General features: G+C 45.5%; 1 long non-coding RNA gene across 1 annotated transcript in view; it reads left to right on the forward strand.

Annotated features, from left to right (window-relative positions):
* Positions 1-7,678: 7,678 nt before the first annotated feature.
* The window catches only part of LOC113915176, a 68,393-nt gene continuing 60,137 nt past the window's right edge, over positions 7,679-15,934 (forward strand). The window contains exon 1 of the long non-coding RNA XR_003517600.1: positions 7,679-7,713. This is a non-coding gene — a long non-coding RNA (uncharacterized LOC113915176). The remainder of the gene's footprint in view (positions 7,714-15,934) is intronic.

Genomic DNA, 15,934 nt, shown 5'->3' on the forward strand with positions numbered 1-15,934 from the left:
GTTAGTGCCCCCATTTTTTTTAAAGATTTTTTAATTTATTTTTTAACAGAGAGAGAGACAGCGAGAGAGGGAACACAAGCAGGGAGCGTGGGAGAGGGAGAAGCAGGCTTCCCGCTGAGTGGGGAGCCCAACATGGGACTCGATCCCAGGACCCTGGGATCATGACCTGAGCTGAAGGCAGACGCTTAACGACTGAGCCACCCAGGCGCCCAGTGCCCCCATTTTTTATTGCACCTCATTAATAGCCTTTTTGATTTCAACTTGGTTAGATTTTAGTTCTTTTATTTCTCCAGAAAGGGTTTCTCTAATAACTTCCACACTTTTTTCAAGCCCAGCTAGTATCTTTAAAGTCATGATTCTGAACTCTAGGTCTGACATCAAACTAATGTCCATATTGTGTAGGTCCCTGGCTGATGGTACTACCTCTTGTTCTTTTTGCTGAGGTGATTTTTTTCGTCTTGTCATTTTGTCCAGAGGAGAATAGATGAATGAAAGAACAAAATGCTAACAGATTAACAACGTCCCCAGGAAATATACTCTATACAAATCAGAAAAGACCTGAAACCAGGGGAAAAGAAAGGGAAAGAAAGAGAAAAAAAACCAAAAACAAAAACAGAACAATATAAAAAACCAGAATATGATCAAATATGATCAGACTAGTGCCTAGATCAGTGCCACACACTAGATTTTGGGCGTATTTTGGTCTGTTAGAAAAAAGTGCCTCCTAAAATTTTAAAGGAAGAAAGACTTATATATGCACAAAATAAGGGTTGATACAATGAAGGGATGGAAGATGACTGTAAAGATGAAAATTATAAAAGATTTTATAAAAGGAATTGATAAGGTAAGAAGTTATTTGAAAAAAGAAAGAAGAAGATTTAAAAAAAAAAAGAGGAAAAAAAGGGAGAGAATGTGATCAGGCAGGAGACTAGAACAAAGCCATACACTAGTGGTTTAGGGTACATTTTGATCTGTTAGAAGAAACTGTATCTCAAAATTTTAAAGAGAGAACAACTTATATATATATGCCAAAAATAAGGGTAACTACTATGAAGGGATAAAATATGACTCTAAAAATGAAAAATAAAAAATGTTTTTTTAAAAAGGGATTGATAAGACGTTGGTTGAAAAAGGGAAAAAGAAAAATTTAAAAAAAAACAGTTAAAAAAATTAACTTTGAAAAACTAATGAATCATGGTAAAAAAAAAGCCATGAATTCTATGTGCAGTATTCCCCTAGCGCTGGAATTCTCCTGTTCTCATTGATCGGTAAACTTGGTCTTGGCTTGCTGGCTGTTCGTGCTGATCTTCTGGGGGAGGGGCCTGTTGCCGTGGTTCCCAAATGTCTTTGCCGGAGGCGGAATTGCCCCGCCCTTGTCGGTCCGGGCTAAGCAAGCTGCTCGGGTTTGCTCTCAGGAGGTTTTGTTCCCTGCAAGCTCTCGGTACAGCTTTGGAGGACCAGGGCGAAAATGGTGGCCTCCCAATCTCGGCCCGGAGGAGCTGAGAACTCTGGGCTCCGCTCCTCAGTGCGCCCCCAGAGAAAAGCAGTCACTCCCGTCTCCCTGGTCTCCGGCCGCACTCCGCGCTCACCCGGCCTGTGATCAAGCGTTGCTATCTCTGGCCCCCGACCCCGTGTGGAGTCTCCAAACCCAGCAGATCCCTGCGGTGCGCTCCCGCGCCGCTCCTCCCGGGGGAGGAAGGGGAGTCTCCCCGGCTCTGCCGCTTGTTGGGTCCCCTGCTGGAGGAGCAGTGGCCCGACTGTCACCGATCACAGTTTATGGCCACCCCGAGCTGAGAGCCCGCGCCTCGGCTCCGTCTCTGCAGCCGGCTTCCCCGCTCCGATCCCTGGGAGCTCTGCCGCACTCAGGCACCCCCGGTCTTTCTGTGACCACCAGGTGGTCTCAGGACTTAAACACTGTCCCGCGAGGGTTCCACCCCCCGCTTAGCCACTGCAGCGACGTCCCTCCGCGGAGCCGACTCCTAAAAGGTCCGATTTTGTGCTCCGCGGCTCTAGCACTTGCCAGAAGCGGCCGACGGAGGCCCCTCCCCCGCCGTCTATCCTCCCGAATATCGCCTCGGATTCACTTCTCCGCACGTCCTACCTTCCAGTATGTGGTCGCTTTTCTGTTCAGAGAGTTGTTGCTACTCTGTTCTTCGATCTCCTGTTGAGTTCGTAGGTGTTCAGAATGGTTTGATCCCTATTCAGCTGAATTCCTGGGACCAGATGACATCCAGGTCTCCTACTCCTCCGCCATCTTGCTCTGCCCCTCTGAACCGTGTTCTTGAAGGGGTAGGATTATTTAATTAAATTGTGGTAACTTAAATTCATGCATGTCAGAACTGTGCCAAGTAAGGACTTCCCGCAATTGCTTATGTTGATATAGCTGATGGTGGGAGAGAGCCAAGACTTGAACTCAAGTCTGCTTAGCTCCTAAGCCCACTTTGACTAACACCTTGCCATTGATTTAGGATGTATGTCTCCCAAGAGAGTAAAGATTTCTTTTCTCTGGAGGCGGTATGGGTGAAGAAGAGATGGAGGGAGGGAGAATAAAGGAAGAAAGAAGGAAGGGGTCAGAAGGGAGAACAGCAAATGGGGAGAGAAAGAGGGCAAAGTGGGAAGGAGGGAAAAGGCTAGCAAGGACGAGAAGGAGAAAGCAAGCCCAAGAGCAGGCAGGAACAAGAGAACAAACAGAACAGGCAAGAGCAAAGGAGTGTGACAAAAAAGAAAAGAAATAGGAGCGAGAAGAGAACAGAGTTCACTTTCCCAGCACAGTGACTCAGTGGTCAGTGTGAAATATCAGAATGTTGCTATTTATGGACTGTTCCCTGCCCTCTTCTCTTGCCTAAACTCTGAGCTCCTTAATGACTAAAATGGCATCATTTTCATTTTTCATTTCCTTGTGACTAAAGCACTACCCAACTCAACAATGCATATTATTGAATGAGCTTCAAAAATATCCTACTGCCAACAGGGCATTTTAAATGATCCTGTGCTATTTAATAACCTATGTAAGAATAAAAGTACATAATGTAAAATTATCATCCCGCCCATTTACCAAAATAAAGTCTACATGATTAAAGAGGCAAATATAAAATTCTAATCAAAGAAAACCAACAGACCATAGGATTAAAAAAAAATTATATCCAACTCTAAAGGAATGACAACTGTAAGAAGAAATAATTCAATTGTGTAAGTACCTAAAGTTCAGGTACAATAAAAAGTAACATAACTAAAATGCAAAAAGGCCCAGAAGACTAAGAAAATATTTACAGCAAACGTGAAGGCTTGTAGAAATTGCCAAGAAAATTATCTAGACCCAAAGAGGACGTAAACAAAGGATCTGAAAAGACAGTTCACACAAGAGGAAAAACAATTGCTAAACAAACGTAGAAAAGAGTCTCTGAAACCACTCGGCAGAAACAAGGTGATTTCCACATGCTACATTAACAAGCCTTTTAAGTGAAAATTCATAATCCTGATGGAACTATTTTTAAACTGGTACCTGATATATTGCTAGGGACAATTTAAATTTGTTCAGTCCTCTTGAGAAGTAATTTGGAAGTGTATTTTATGAGATTTTAAAAAAAGTTCATACAATTTGACCTAGTAAAATTACTCATAGGAATATCTTAAAGAAAGAATAAGGTATATGAAAAACTGGTAAGAATGAATATTTCCATTGTGGTATTATCTACAAAATGGAAATGGAAGTGACAGCTATATAATTGTCTGAAACATTATGTGGTCATTATAAAATTAATATAAAACAAAATGTTTGTGATAAATGATAAAAGAATAAAAGAAAATAGAAAATTTTGTGAATGCCATTCTAAATATGTATTCTAAATATATATATGGCATAGAAATAAACACCAGACAATATAGCAAAATGAGAGCAGTTGGTTGGAGGTCAACTAAATTTAGATTTTTTTCTTTTAAAGCTCCTATAATTTTCTTTTAAAGATTTTATTTATTTGAAACAGAGAAACAGAGAAAGAGAAAAAGAGCACAAGCAAGGGGAGGGACAGAGGAGAGGGAGAAGCAGTCTCCCCGCTGAGCAGGGAGCCCGACGCGGGGCTTAATCCCAGGACCCCGAGATCATGACCTGAGCTGAGGCAGACACTTAACCGACTGAGCCACCCAGGCATCCCAGCTCCCATAATTTTTATAATTATTTTGTGCAATGCCTTAAAAATGGCATATTTTTACATCATACATCTTGGTGAGATCAGTCTTGCCAAAAGTTGACAATAAACTTGAATAAAATGAACTGAAAAAAATGATCAAACAAAAAATGTTTCTCAGGTAAAAGTTACAATCCATAATAAAAAAGTTTTTTCCTATGCCTTATCATAATAATCTGAATATCAAAAGACAAGGACCTAAGTTAGACCCCAGACAAAAACAAAGAAGACTCTGTTTTTGAAACTTCCTAAAAGGATGCAATATTAAAAATACCTCAAAAGAACATTATTTTTAATGACCATATTTAAGCCCTTTGAAGCCCCAGCTCTATGCCTTTCATCAGTGAGTTAAACCTTTCCGACAGTTTTATATCATTTTTGCCTCAAATTAAACTTTGCTAACAACCAATCAAACTACTTCCTCTGGATAATCATATAAGTGCCAAATAAAAATGGTGATGTAGCTTGATGATGTGATGCTCAAATCACCTACTTGCTGGCTTAGTAATTAATGGAAATAAATGCATGGAACTACAACATAAAAATATTCTGAGACACGTTATGCTCACAATCAATTGTTTTATTATCCCCAGTGCCTTAGAGTTTCGTGTTATTAATACCAATATATTTTCATCAGTTGAATCAATAAGGACGTGCTATAATGAATGTTTCATGCTCAGTCTTGAGGATAATAGAAAAAGTGACAGACTAAGAAACAACCGGAGTTCCTTCTGCTCTCATCTTAAGTCATTATGGCAGCTGCAGTCTTTCTCTCCAGGCAGCATTTTGCTCCCTTCACAGCTCAGTGGCATTTACTGCTCCCTAAAGCTTTGCAGCCTCCCTCACGACAGTCACTGCAGGATGGTAGACTAGAGCCCAGCTTTTCTGGGGGGTTGGAAGGCTGGGCCCCATCAAGGGGTCCTCTAAAGGTGCTCTTGGACCACACAAGAGGGAGACTCTGAGGGCAGCTCTTCTTGTATGGAGAAGTAAAGATAACGTCTCCTCCTAGCAGCAGAGAGATGGCGATCTCATGGCCTGGTTCCTGGAGAAATGACTCAGGGACAGGTTCAGCCAAGCACCAGGAGGCCTGGTTTGTGGGCTGCCCAGCTGGAGAAACAGAAAACTGCCATACAGTATAGTGAGCTCCATGATGAGGGTAAACAACAGTTTATGAGTGCATAGAAACTGTACCCACCACTGTCCTAGAGAAGGCTTCCCAAAGGAAGGAAAAATAAATTGGGATATTAAGAAGGAGTTGGTCAGAAGAAAAATTGGAGAAAGGGAAGGTCCAGGGAGAGGTGAAACTCTGTGCAAATCATCCATACAGTGGTGGATAAAGCAGACAAATTCTCTACCCATACAGATACTATCCAAGAGCGTGTGGGGAAAAGATGTATATACATATATATATATACTTACATATATCATATTTAAGAAATATATGTCATATATAAGAAATATATGTATAGATAGAGAGAGAGATAGATAGATCAATGCTATGATAAAAAAGAAAGCAGATACAGGGGAGAGAAGATGGAGACTGATATTTTAGGTAAAATTACCATGGAAGACAGCTCTGAGGAAGTGACACTTGAATGAAGCGAGGGGGTAAGACATGTGAACTGGCTTAGGAATTAATGGAAATGAAAGGGATGGAAATACCACATTAAAATATTATGGGTGAAGACTATTCCAAGATGAGAGAACAAGAAGTAGTACTCTCCTGAGTCAGCAGCATGCATGGCGTGTTGGAGGAGTGGCATGGAGACCAGTGGTTGAGATGGGAGTGGGAAAGGCAGCCTGGGTCTGGGTCTCATAGACTTTGGTCTTACAGACTTTGGTAAAAACTTTTTTGAAAGCTAGCTTTGGCTGCTGTGTGAAGCAAAGGGTGTGGTATGGGGGCCATATAAGAAAATGAGAAGGCAGGCTTGGAGGTGAGCCTCCAGCAGAGATGGTGGTGGTGTGGATTGAGGTGGCAGCCGGGAGTCAGATTCTGGATGTATTCTGAAGGTGCCGATGACAGGATTTGCTGGTGAAGTGCGAGAGAAAGATGAGCATGACATGCGACATTTGTAATCTAAACAACTGAGTGAGCAGTGCCCCCGCTTTACTGAGATAAACGCAGAAGGAGAAAGAGGACTGGGAGCTGGGAATCATGGGTTCAGTTCTAGGAAAGTGAAGTTGGAGATGCAGATTGGACCTCCGAAGTTCGGCTACTTTTTAGGACATACATACTTTGAATTCAAGAGACGAGTCCAGCGTCGAGTATATATTTGGAAGCTGTCAAAGTAAGAGAGTATTTAGCGAAATGGGTGTTATCACTTAGGAAGTAAGAGCAGACAAAGAGAGACCAGAGGACTGAGCCCCAGCCCACCCAGCCATACCTGTAGCTTGGGAAGAAAAGCGGATTTCAACTAAGGAACTTGGAAATGAGTAAAAACCAAAAGAGCATGACCTAGAAACCGAGCAAAGAAAGTGTTTCTGAAAGGAGGGAATTTATCCATTGAGTTTCATGTCCCTACGATGGGGATTGACCATTGGAGTTAGCAACATGGAGGTCTTTGGTGGTCTTTGAAACTGTGGTGAGGGGGTGGGGGCAAAAGCTTGACTAGAACGGGAAAAAGGGAGGAAAGGAAGTGGACGCACTAAATGTAGACAATTTGGTGAGAATTTTTGCAACAAAGAAGAGCAGAGAAATGAAGTGATAGCTAGAGGGGGACATTTGGTACAGAAAAGATGTTGTTGGTTTTTTCTTAAGACAGGAAATATCACAAAATATTTTAATGTTAATAGAAAACAGTAAGTAGTCAAGGGAAATTGATGGTCCAAAGGAAAGGGAGAGTTGAAGAAGCCAAGCCTTTGTGAGGATGAAAGAGAATGGAATGGAGGCAGAAGAAGACAGGCTGAGCCGAGACCTGGGCAAGGCCCATTTTTGCATAGCCCCTGGGGAAGAGTCAGCAGACAGGTGCACATGCGCAGAGGTGGGCAGAGCAGAAGGCTGAGCACTGAAGGAACCGGAAGTAGTTCTGTTAGGCAGGAGTCTGGAGCGTAAGGAGGACAGTTGTCCAATAAATGCATGACGGCTTCAGCTCATCAGTCCAAGAGCAGTTGTGAGACACTGATTTTATCCGGTCACGGCTTGGATTTGAAAGAACTGCTTGGAGGGATTTCCCAAGGTGCTTCATGCCAAAGTAGCATAACTGGAATAATTGTACGGCCCCCCAACATGCCTGCGTGAAATGATAATGATAACGCGTAACAGGTGCCATGTGTCAGGCGTTCCTCTAAGCATGTTGTATGTATCAGCCCCCTGTATCCTGACAACACGTCAGGGAGGGAAGCCCTGTTCTTCTTATTCTACAAATGATCAAACTGAGACGCAAGAGGTTAAATAACTTGCCTGAGGTCGCATGGCTGGCAAACACATGGCAGAGCGGGGACTTCAACCAGAGGTTCTGACGCAAGAGCCCTCAAGCTCTCAGTCATTTGCTGGACTGCCCTCTGATCAGCAACCACTTCAAAGTTTAAGGTCTGTTAAATTTTTTTTTCTTTTTTTAAGTCACGCTCGTTCATAGTCTTTCCTTTACTGCAGAGCCTGCACAAGGTTTGTGCTCAGGGCGTGACTGGGAGGTGGGCAGGAGCAGCGTGACCTGGGGGCGTCCTCGCGATGCGGGCACTCCAGCTTCCCCCAGCCGGAGCCCGTCTGTGGCCTGGCTCCCCCAGAGCCCATGCTCTTCCCGACTGGGCCTCGCAGCCTCCCTGCTGTCTCCTCGAGAGCATCCGCTCAAGCCACCAGATGCGGGGGGCAAACACGGGTGTGCTGTAAGCAGCCATAGTCACCCCGCGGTCTGTGCGCTCCCTTCTGCTTCCCAGATGTCCACACAGTGAACGTGGGCTCTGGACAATGGGCTCTGAGTAGAAGCCACAGTGGTATCTGTCAATCCCAGCCCAAGGCCATTCATCAGGAGTTCTTCTGCCTTCTCTCTGCCGCTCTGTTCCTACATGGGCAACCACAGAGGTCCCTTGTTCCAGATGACGTTACTCCTGGGTGGAGGAGGGCCTCCTAACCCACACCAGACTTTATGGGAATGAGAAATATGCTTTTGGTGAGATGAGCTACTAAGTTTTAGGGGACTTTCTATTGAGGCAGTTCTCACTAATGACCTTGATTAATAAAGTGGGCAAGTGACTCTCAGTCACCGTCATTGTCCGCTAGGAGGCCGATCTGCTGCCTCCCCTGGAGAAGGTGTTGGAAAGAAAGAAGGAAGGCTGAGCCCAGAAGACACTCAGGCAGCCAGGGCAGCAGAAAGAAGAAAGGGGCTTTGGTTAAAGTCTGTTTTGTTGAAAGAAACAGATTACCTCATGGTAATTTAAGTAAAAGGGGACATTACTTTAAAAGTAGTATTTCTCAGGACCAAAGAAAGATGAAGCACCTTTGGGCCAGACAAGGACAGACTGAAGGTTCCGTGTCCTCAGGAGTCTCGTGATTTCTCCCCTCCCTTCTCTCCAGCTCCCTTTCTTCTTTCCTCCTCTGGCTTCCCCTGCTTCCTGCGACCGCACATGGGGACAGCAGTCCTGACGTCACCTGGTCTTTCATGAGTGCTTGCTGTCATCAGCTGACTCAGTCTCTCGCAATTGCAAATGCCTCTGAGAGAGAATCCTATCGGCTCATCCAACCTCCCTGTGGGTCTCCTTGAACTACGTGGCCACGGTCCTCCGTTTAGTTAGTTCTGGCCAGAAGCAGGTGCGGGTGGGGCAACTTCGAACCAGGGACTGGGCAGAGACCTTTCATGAGTCTGCCACAGAAGAGAATTTCTGTGACCAAATTGCTGAAATATCTTAAGAGCTTAAGGGAAGCATTATTAATTGTGGAGAGGAAAAGACAAAGTCTGAATAGAAAGGAAAACAATCTCACGCCAGAAGGAGGACAGAATGCAGACATGAGCCTCATGATGGAGTTAGAGCCAGATTCAAGAGGCAGGGTGGCTGCGGAGGGTGCCGACCTATCATGATGCTAAAGCACCATCAAAATAGATTGGATGTATGGGGCCAGTTAATTCAGGCTTCAGCACATGACATCCCACATAACCGGGAATTGTAAATTGGTTCCACTGCTGCTGATCTAGGCAGTGTCCTTGAAGGAGGTTTAAAGAATAGTATTCCTCACCAGGGCATAGGTGTCTCCATTGAGCATTTTTGCAAATTGCATAATACAGCTAAAAACCCCGAACCAGCCCATTAACAGTTGCCTGAGATCATCCCTCAGAATCAGCAACATCTGAAAACTGTATCATGCCTGACATGGAACTATTTAGCAAAAACAAATGGTTTATTTTTATACACATTTCACATCTTTAATATGTCTCCCAAGGAAAGCACATCTGCTTCAGGAAATCACAATGAAAGCTGAAAAGAGAACTATAGAAAAGTGTTTTTTACAGAATTGTTTTCACAACATTGACTCTGTCCCTGCCTGGGGGAAATGATTTAGTAAGTGAATTTTGGGGGGATAAAATATATGTTAATAGAAAATCGGTTTATCCTTACCTTTATTAAATGTTTAGAGAATATCAGTTTTAAAGGCTGCCAAATTACTGGCCTGTCTGGGGATATATCCTGGTTCAGCCCCCTGCGGCTGTCCACAAACAGGAGATAGTCACCATCGCGTCTCAGTGATCATGCGGATAATGATGGCAAATCAGACTCCCCGAGGAGACGGGGGCGAGAAAACAAGGCGAGATTCTAATCACTACCCTGTGTGGTATAAAATGTTGATCGCTAACTTGCCAGAAGACTCCTGCAGAGGAAAACTGGGGACACTGTTAGAGTTAATAATTTAATCTTGTAGTCATACTTATTTTAGGTTTAAAGGCAAATTTTCCGAGGTGAGGAAAGAATACCCACCCAAGAGACTCTCTTTATCCTCACATCTGAACATGGTAAACACAGGCCCCAAAACTTCTCCACACTATATAAACAAACCTCCACAGACATTTAAGTGATAGTTTCTTACCAATACAGTAAATTTAAATTTCCCACTCTTTTCTCTTTTTTTCTGGAATCTTCGATACCCCTTACCTAGTGTTATCCTGAGGTGGTAAACACTCTCTTTAATTCAATTTTATTTACTTCAGTAAGTAGAACTATTTATGGAGAATCTACTCCATGCGAGACAGTGCGCCAGGCATTATGGAGATTACAATGTCCAGCAAGAGTGTAGTGTCTAATAGTGAATATCACCTTTCAGTCATGGCTGGGAGAGGAACCAGGAGGAGTTATGATTTGGAATTAGATGCACATAGTGGGAGACACCCACATGCCCGCTCTGGAATAAAGTCCAGTGCAACAAGAAAACAGGGCCCTAAGGAATGCTCGTCAGCCCCCGGACCAATGGAAGACAAATGTCCAGCAAGACAGCAGGAAGGCAGCGCAAAGGAATTCCAAAGCAGGTGAAGGTAGACACTGGGAAAGTCAGGAGCAAGGGCTGGGGAAGTAGGGCCCTGACCCTCAGGGCGGAGGCCAACGGTAACCCCGGGCAGGGATGCTGCTGAGGCTGGGGTGGGGGACACCTATGTGCTAGCCAGAGGAGAGAGTGTGTCCAAAGAAGTCCCAGAAGCCTGGGACAGAAACGTGGAGAATGCTGTCCTAATGTGAGGAAGTCATAAAGCAGAGGCACTGAAGAAGGCGGCAGAGGGCTGCATGTCAACAGAAACCAACTGGAAGGGAGAGTTTTAAGGTCACCAGAAAGGGCAAGGAGATCAGTCAGAGAATGAGCCATTGGGCTGGCATGGGGCAGGTGCTGGAGGCTTGGAAGGCCCGGTGGGGATTGGCAGAGACAGCTGCCTGAGCAGTTCTGTCCCGTGCTTGACGATCCTGGCAGATCCGCATGAAGGGCATCCTCATGGCAAACGCCACACTCATCGAAGGTGAGTCGCATTTTCTTCTTGAGAGTCCGCTCACCTGACTCCCAAGTGTATGAATGGAGAGTCACTTTGAATTTCGACAGAAATTGGTGTTTGTTTCCAAATAGAATGGGGATTTTTTTCTAACCTTGCTATGGTGAGAGCTCAGTAACGCACTGAATTTAATTCCTTCCTGTGATCAATTGTTTTATGACAGGGAAATGTCTAAATTTCCACTTGGAGCGACTACCGGGATAGGCTTACAGAACAGGGACTGTCAGCTGGGACCCGTGTGCCGTCAGACGCCGGGCTGTGGGCCGACGGCCGCCCTGCAGGAGCCGCGCCTGTGATGTCGTTCGGTCTCAGCTCACAGACTCTGTAGACACAGCTCAAGGATGGCGCGTGGGCAAATAGTGGGGGACCAAGAGCACAGGAAGTCCCAGGACCCACCGCGCACGTGATGACGAGTGAACGTACCCCCTCCTTGGACCTTTTGGTGTGGGAGTTCAAAGATCTTTTTTTAAGATTTTATTTATTTATTTATTTAGAGAGTGTGCTGGAGAGTGGGGGGTGGGGGGACGGGTGCAGGGGGAGAGCAAGTGAGCGAATTGCAAGCAGACTCCGTGCTGAGCGCAGAGCCAGATGTGGGGTTTGATCCCTCTACCCTAAGGTCGTGACCTGAGCGGAAATCAAGAGTCGGGAGCGCAACTGACAGAGCCGCCCGGGCATCCCTGAAAGATGTTTTTTAAAAGGCCAGTCTTTGTCAGTCACACCTCATGACATACCTATATTTTTTAAAAGTTAGAAGCTCTGGGGGTTCCCCGAGTGGCTCAGTCAGTTTGAGTGTCTGCCTTTGGCTCAGGTCATGATCTTGGGGTCCTGGGATCAAGCCCCACGTCAGGCTCTCTGCTCAGCGGGGAGTCTGCTTCTCCCTCTCCCTCTGCCCCTCCGCCAGCTATAGTGTGCTCTTACTTGCTTGCTCTCTCAAATACATAAATGAAATCTTAAAAAAAAAAAGTTAGAAGCTTTAAGTCTAAAACCTTGCCCTGTTATGGGCACAGGCACATGATCAATCAGTGGAAGCATCGCCATTATTATTAACAAGCAGATCTTTATCCCTCCAGCCTTAGCAAATACAGCATCCCAATTAAGGAGAGCACTATGGACGAATGGAAATGGGGGATTTAATGCTTGGCTGTTCGATGCATTTTGTGCAAAGAGCAGTAAAGTAAAGTCGGCAGAGAAAGAGGCTGGTGGCTGAGATCATGGTATCACTCACAGAAAATGCCCAGGGAAGATCCCTGCCCAGGGATCCACCAGAATTTCAGGTCCCAAAGTGGCAGTTCTGAGAGTCAGTCCTTGTTTTGATCCATCTTTCCCAGGAATTAAAGAAGGAAGGAAGTAGGGAGGGAAGGAGGAAGGCAGGGAGGGAGGGAGAGAGAGAGAAAGAAAGAAAGCCTTAAACTACTAAACCATTGAGAAGAACTGAAGGGAAAGAGAAATCTCGCATAAAAACCGAAATTACAGAAGCAGTTGAACTGTGAAATCCAACCAACAGAAAAAAGAATGAACTCTACAGACACCTTTTAGGGTCCACCATGTCCAGCCAATTAAGGCGTGAATTATGTCACACATGTTCTGCTGGTCTAGCTAAAGTATGAGCTTCAGGGGCATAACTTGCTGAAAAGGTGAGAGAAAATTATGGTTTTTGAAAGCTGATCACGCACCCAGTCTGTTGACATTTGCTCCAGGATTTTATATACCACCAGCTGAGAGCCTTGAGTATTTTCCACTATAAATGCCTGAGTGGATGTACTGTGTCTCCTGGCCTTGGAGGCCAGACAGTCCTCTTAAATTACGCAGGGCTCAGATGGGAGCCAGGGTAGAAAACAGCACTCAGCTGAATTTAAAAAGTCGAGAGCTTGGAGTTTACAATCCCTTTAGCCCTAAGGGATATTGGCTAAAACAGCCCTGGGCAAAACTCCCTGGCCAGTGGAAGAGAAATCTGAGAAGAAAAACAGGAAGGAAAAGTAGGAGAAAGGAAAAGTAGGAAGAGAACACAGAAGACATTAGTCAAGTGATCTGGCTGCAAGTAAAGAAATCTCTCCAGGCTAGACTGAACCAAGAAAAGCCTGAGAATTGCTATGGGGAGCTGAACACAGCCGAAGGTACCCCAGGATCACCGTCCGTCAGAATGGACAGCATCACGGCAGGTGTTTGTGTACCTTCCTGCTGGGCGGGACCAATGTCTGCACATTTCAGTCTTGATGGGCCCAAGTCAGGTCAAGGGTCCATCTGGGAGTTGGAGTGGAGGAAGGGGAGCAGATATGCTGAGGGAGTGGAGGAAGGGGAGCAGATATGCTGAGGGAGTGGAGGAAGGGGAGCAGATATGCTGAGGGAGTGGAGGAAGGGGAGCAGATATGCTGAGAAGAAGCATGGGTCATCAGGGACCTCCCCTGAGGGTAAGCAGTTCTCAGTGAACAGGGGTCTACCTGCTGCCCAATGCTTATCCAACGTGTAGAAGGGAGAAGTATGGGCCAGAGAAAGAGGAATCCTCCACTGATAGTATCTCCAGCCGCTGATGATTACTTATGGCAAAGACTTTATCTAAAATGGCATTTAAGAGACAAGGAAATTGGAAATGACCCAGATGCCCATCGAAACGTGAATTCATCAACAAAATGTGGTATATACATACAACAGAACATTATTCAGCCTTAGAAAGGAAGAGAATGCTCATACATATTACAACATGGGTTAACCTTACAAACATTGCTAAGTGAACAAATAAACCAGACACAAAAGGACAGTTATTGTAGGATTCTACTCACATGAGGTACCTAGAAGCAGTCGGATTCATGGAGACAGGAAGTCTTACCACAATTAAAAAAGAGAGAGAGAGAGACAAGGGAACCAATATGTATGTTATGGTGAAGGGAGCTGTCAAATAGAGAGCAATGTACATCCAGAATATTTCATTAGAACTTTTTCTGTAAAGAGCGGGTGAACGTTCTTCCTAAGTCCACAGAAACCTGTACCACACACTTTGCTTAAATCCAGACACCGGTCATTTAGAGTTTGCATATGCCACTCATCTTGTTTTCGTGCACTTTCTTCGGTCCCCTGGAGAGACTACAAAGCACCCACAATAGACAACACCAGCACTGAGTGTCCGCCTAGCATAAAGCCCCAAAGCTAGATCCTCCCCTTTCCCATCTTCTCCCCGGTCACAGTCCTGAAGAATCCAGAAGCCACAGAGCCCTGGGGAAGGGGGCAGGACATGTTTCTAAAGACCGGGCAGACCTGGTCCAGAGGAGGCCCAGTGTTTCAAGCTTGCATGAGAAATTGAAGTTTTGATGTAAGAAGTGGACTGGACTGAAGATGAGCCTGTTTCTCCATGCCAGGAAGTGACAAGAATGTGCCCGAACCATTACTGAGTAGAGGGAAAGGGAGTTTCAGCAGACCGGATTGGAAGAGGAATGTTGACAAAAGGTAACGCTGCTCCCACTTGCATCCTCCTAAATGCAGCTTGCTCACTAGCTGGCTTTAGCTCACATTTAATCTTTATTTAAAAAAAATTTATTTATTTGAGAGAGAGAGAGAGAGAGCATGCGAGTGTGAACCAGGGGAGGGGCAGAGGGGGAGAGGGAGAGAGAAAGCATCTTCAAGCAGATTCCCTGCCGAGGGCAGAGCCCAACATGGGGCTCGATCCCAGGACCCTGAGATCATGACCTGAGCCAAAATCAAGAGCTGGACATTTAACCGACTGAGCCACCCAGGCCCCCCTCACATTTAATCTTTATGGCAATCTTTAAAAGATAGAGATTATTATACCCTGTATATACAAGGAACCCAAGATTCAAGGAAGTGAATTAATTTACCCACGGTCGGTCCCATAACCAAGTTGAAGGGCTGGTGTCTAAAGCCTATACCTTTCCCATTTTGCGATGCTGCCCATATTAATGTACCCGGTGCTTAAGGATACTCTTAATGAGCTAGCAGATGAGTATGCAAAGGACAGGAATGCTAGGACACTCTCTTTGAGGATGTTTTCTGTGAAGGCAGCCTGGCAATGACTGTGAGCCACATAGGGCTGCCGAGGAGATCAGTTTGGCCTCCAAAATGAGGTTTTCTGGAACGCAGGCTCTGAGTGGCTGTCACAATTAAGCAGAGGCCCAGCCGGCACCAAACGCGTTTCTGAGGTTTGTCTTTGAGTTCCGTCCTCGTTTAGTGGGTGAGTAGAGTACGGGTAGGCACGTGGTGAGCCTGTGTTGCTCCGGTGATGGTGGCCTGAACTGGGGGTCTGCCCTGTGTGCTCAGTCACCCTGAGTGACACAGTTCCCAGGCTCAACGGTGGCCTGAGGTGTTTTCAATAAGCAACAGGTTCTCCCTCTTCTCCAGACTGCTGTATTTAGAGTCCTCGAGTCCTTAGATCCTCCCTTTTCCTTCTTTCGATGTCACCGATGGCTTCATCCACCCCAGAAAACCACTGTCGGAGGAGATGGTGAGAACATGAGGCCGTTATGGCTTTTGTTTTGTTGTGTTTTGTCCTTCAGCTGCCTCCTCTGTGTCCTTCTGCCTTGTGCCGTGGGAGAGTGTCCCCTCCTCCAATTCTCTCGTTCAGCTCAGATTTCTGAAAGCCTGAGGTTCCGAACAGCCTGTGGGTGTTCCTTTCCCGCCGTGCATGTCACCTATCTCTTGGGAACTGTTCCGTTCTCTTTCCTTCCCCCAACTAGCTCATGAAAGATCCAAGAAGCAAGAAGTGCTTCAAAGGACAAGCTCCCCAACCCGTGTCAACTCTGCTTAGCTCTCAAGACTTCACCAAAGGTCAGCACTAGAGTCTTGCAG

Source organism: Zalophus californianus, chromosome 11 (genome assembly GCF_009762305.2).
Source record: "Zalophus californianus isolate mZalCal1 chromosome 11, mZalCal1.pri.v2, whole genome shotgun sequence".
NCBI classification, from domain to species: Eukaryota; Metazoa; Chordata; class Mammalia; order Carnivora; family Otariidae; genus Zalophus; species Zalophus californianus.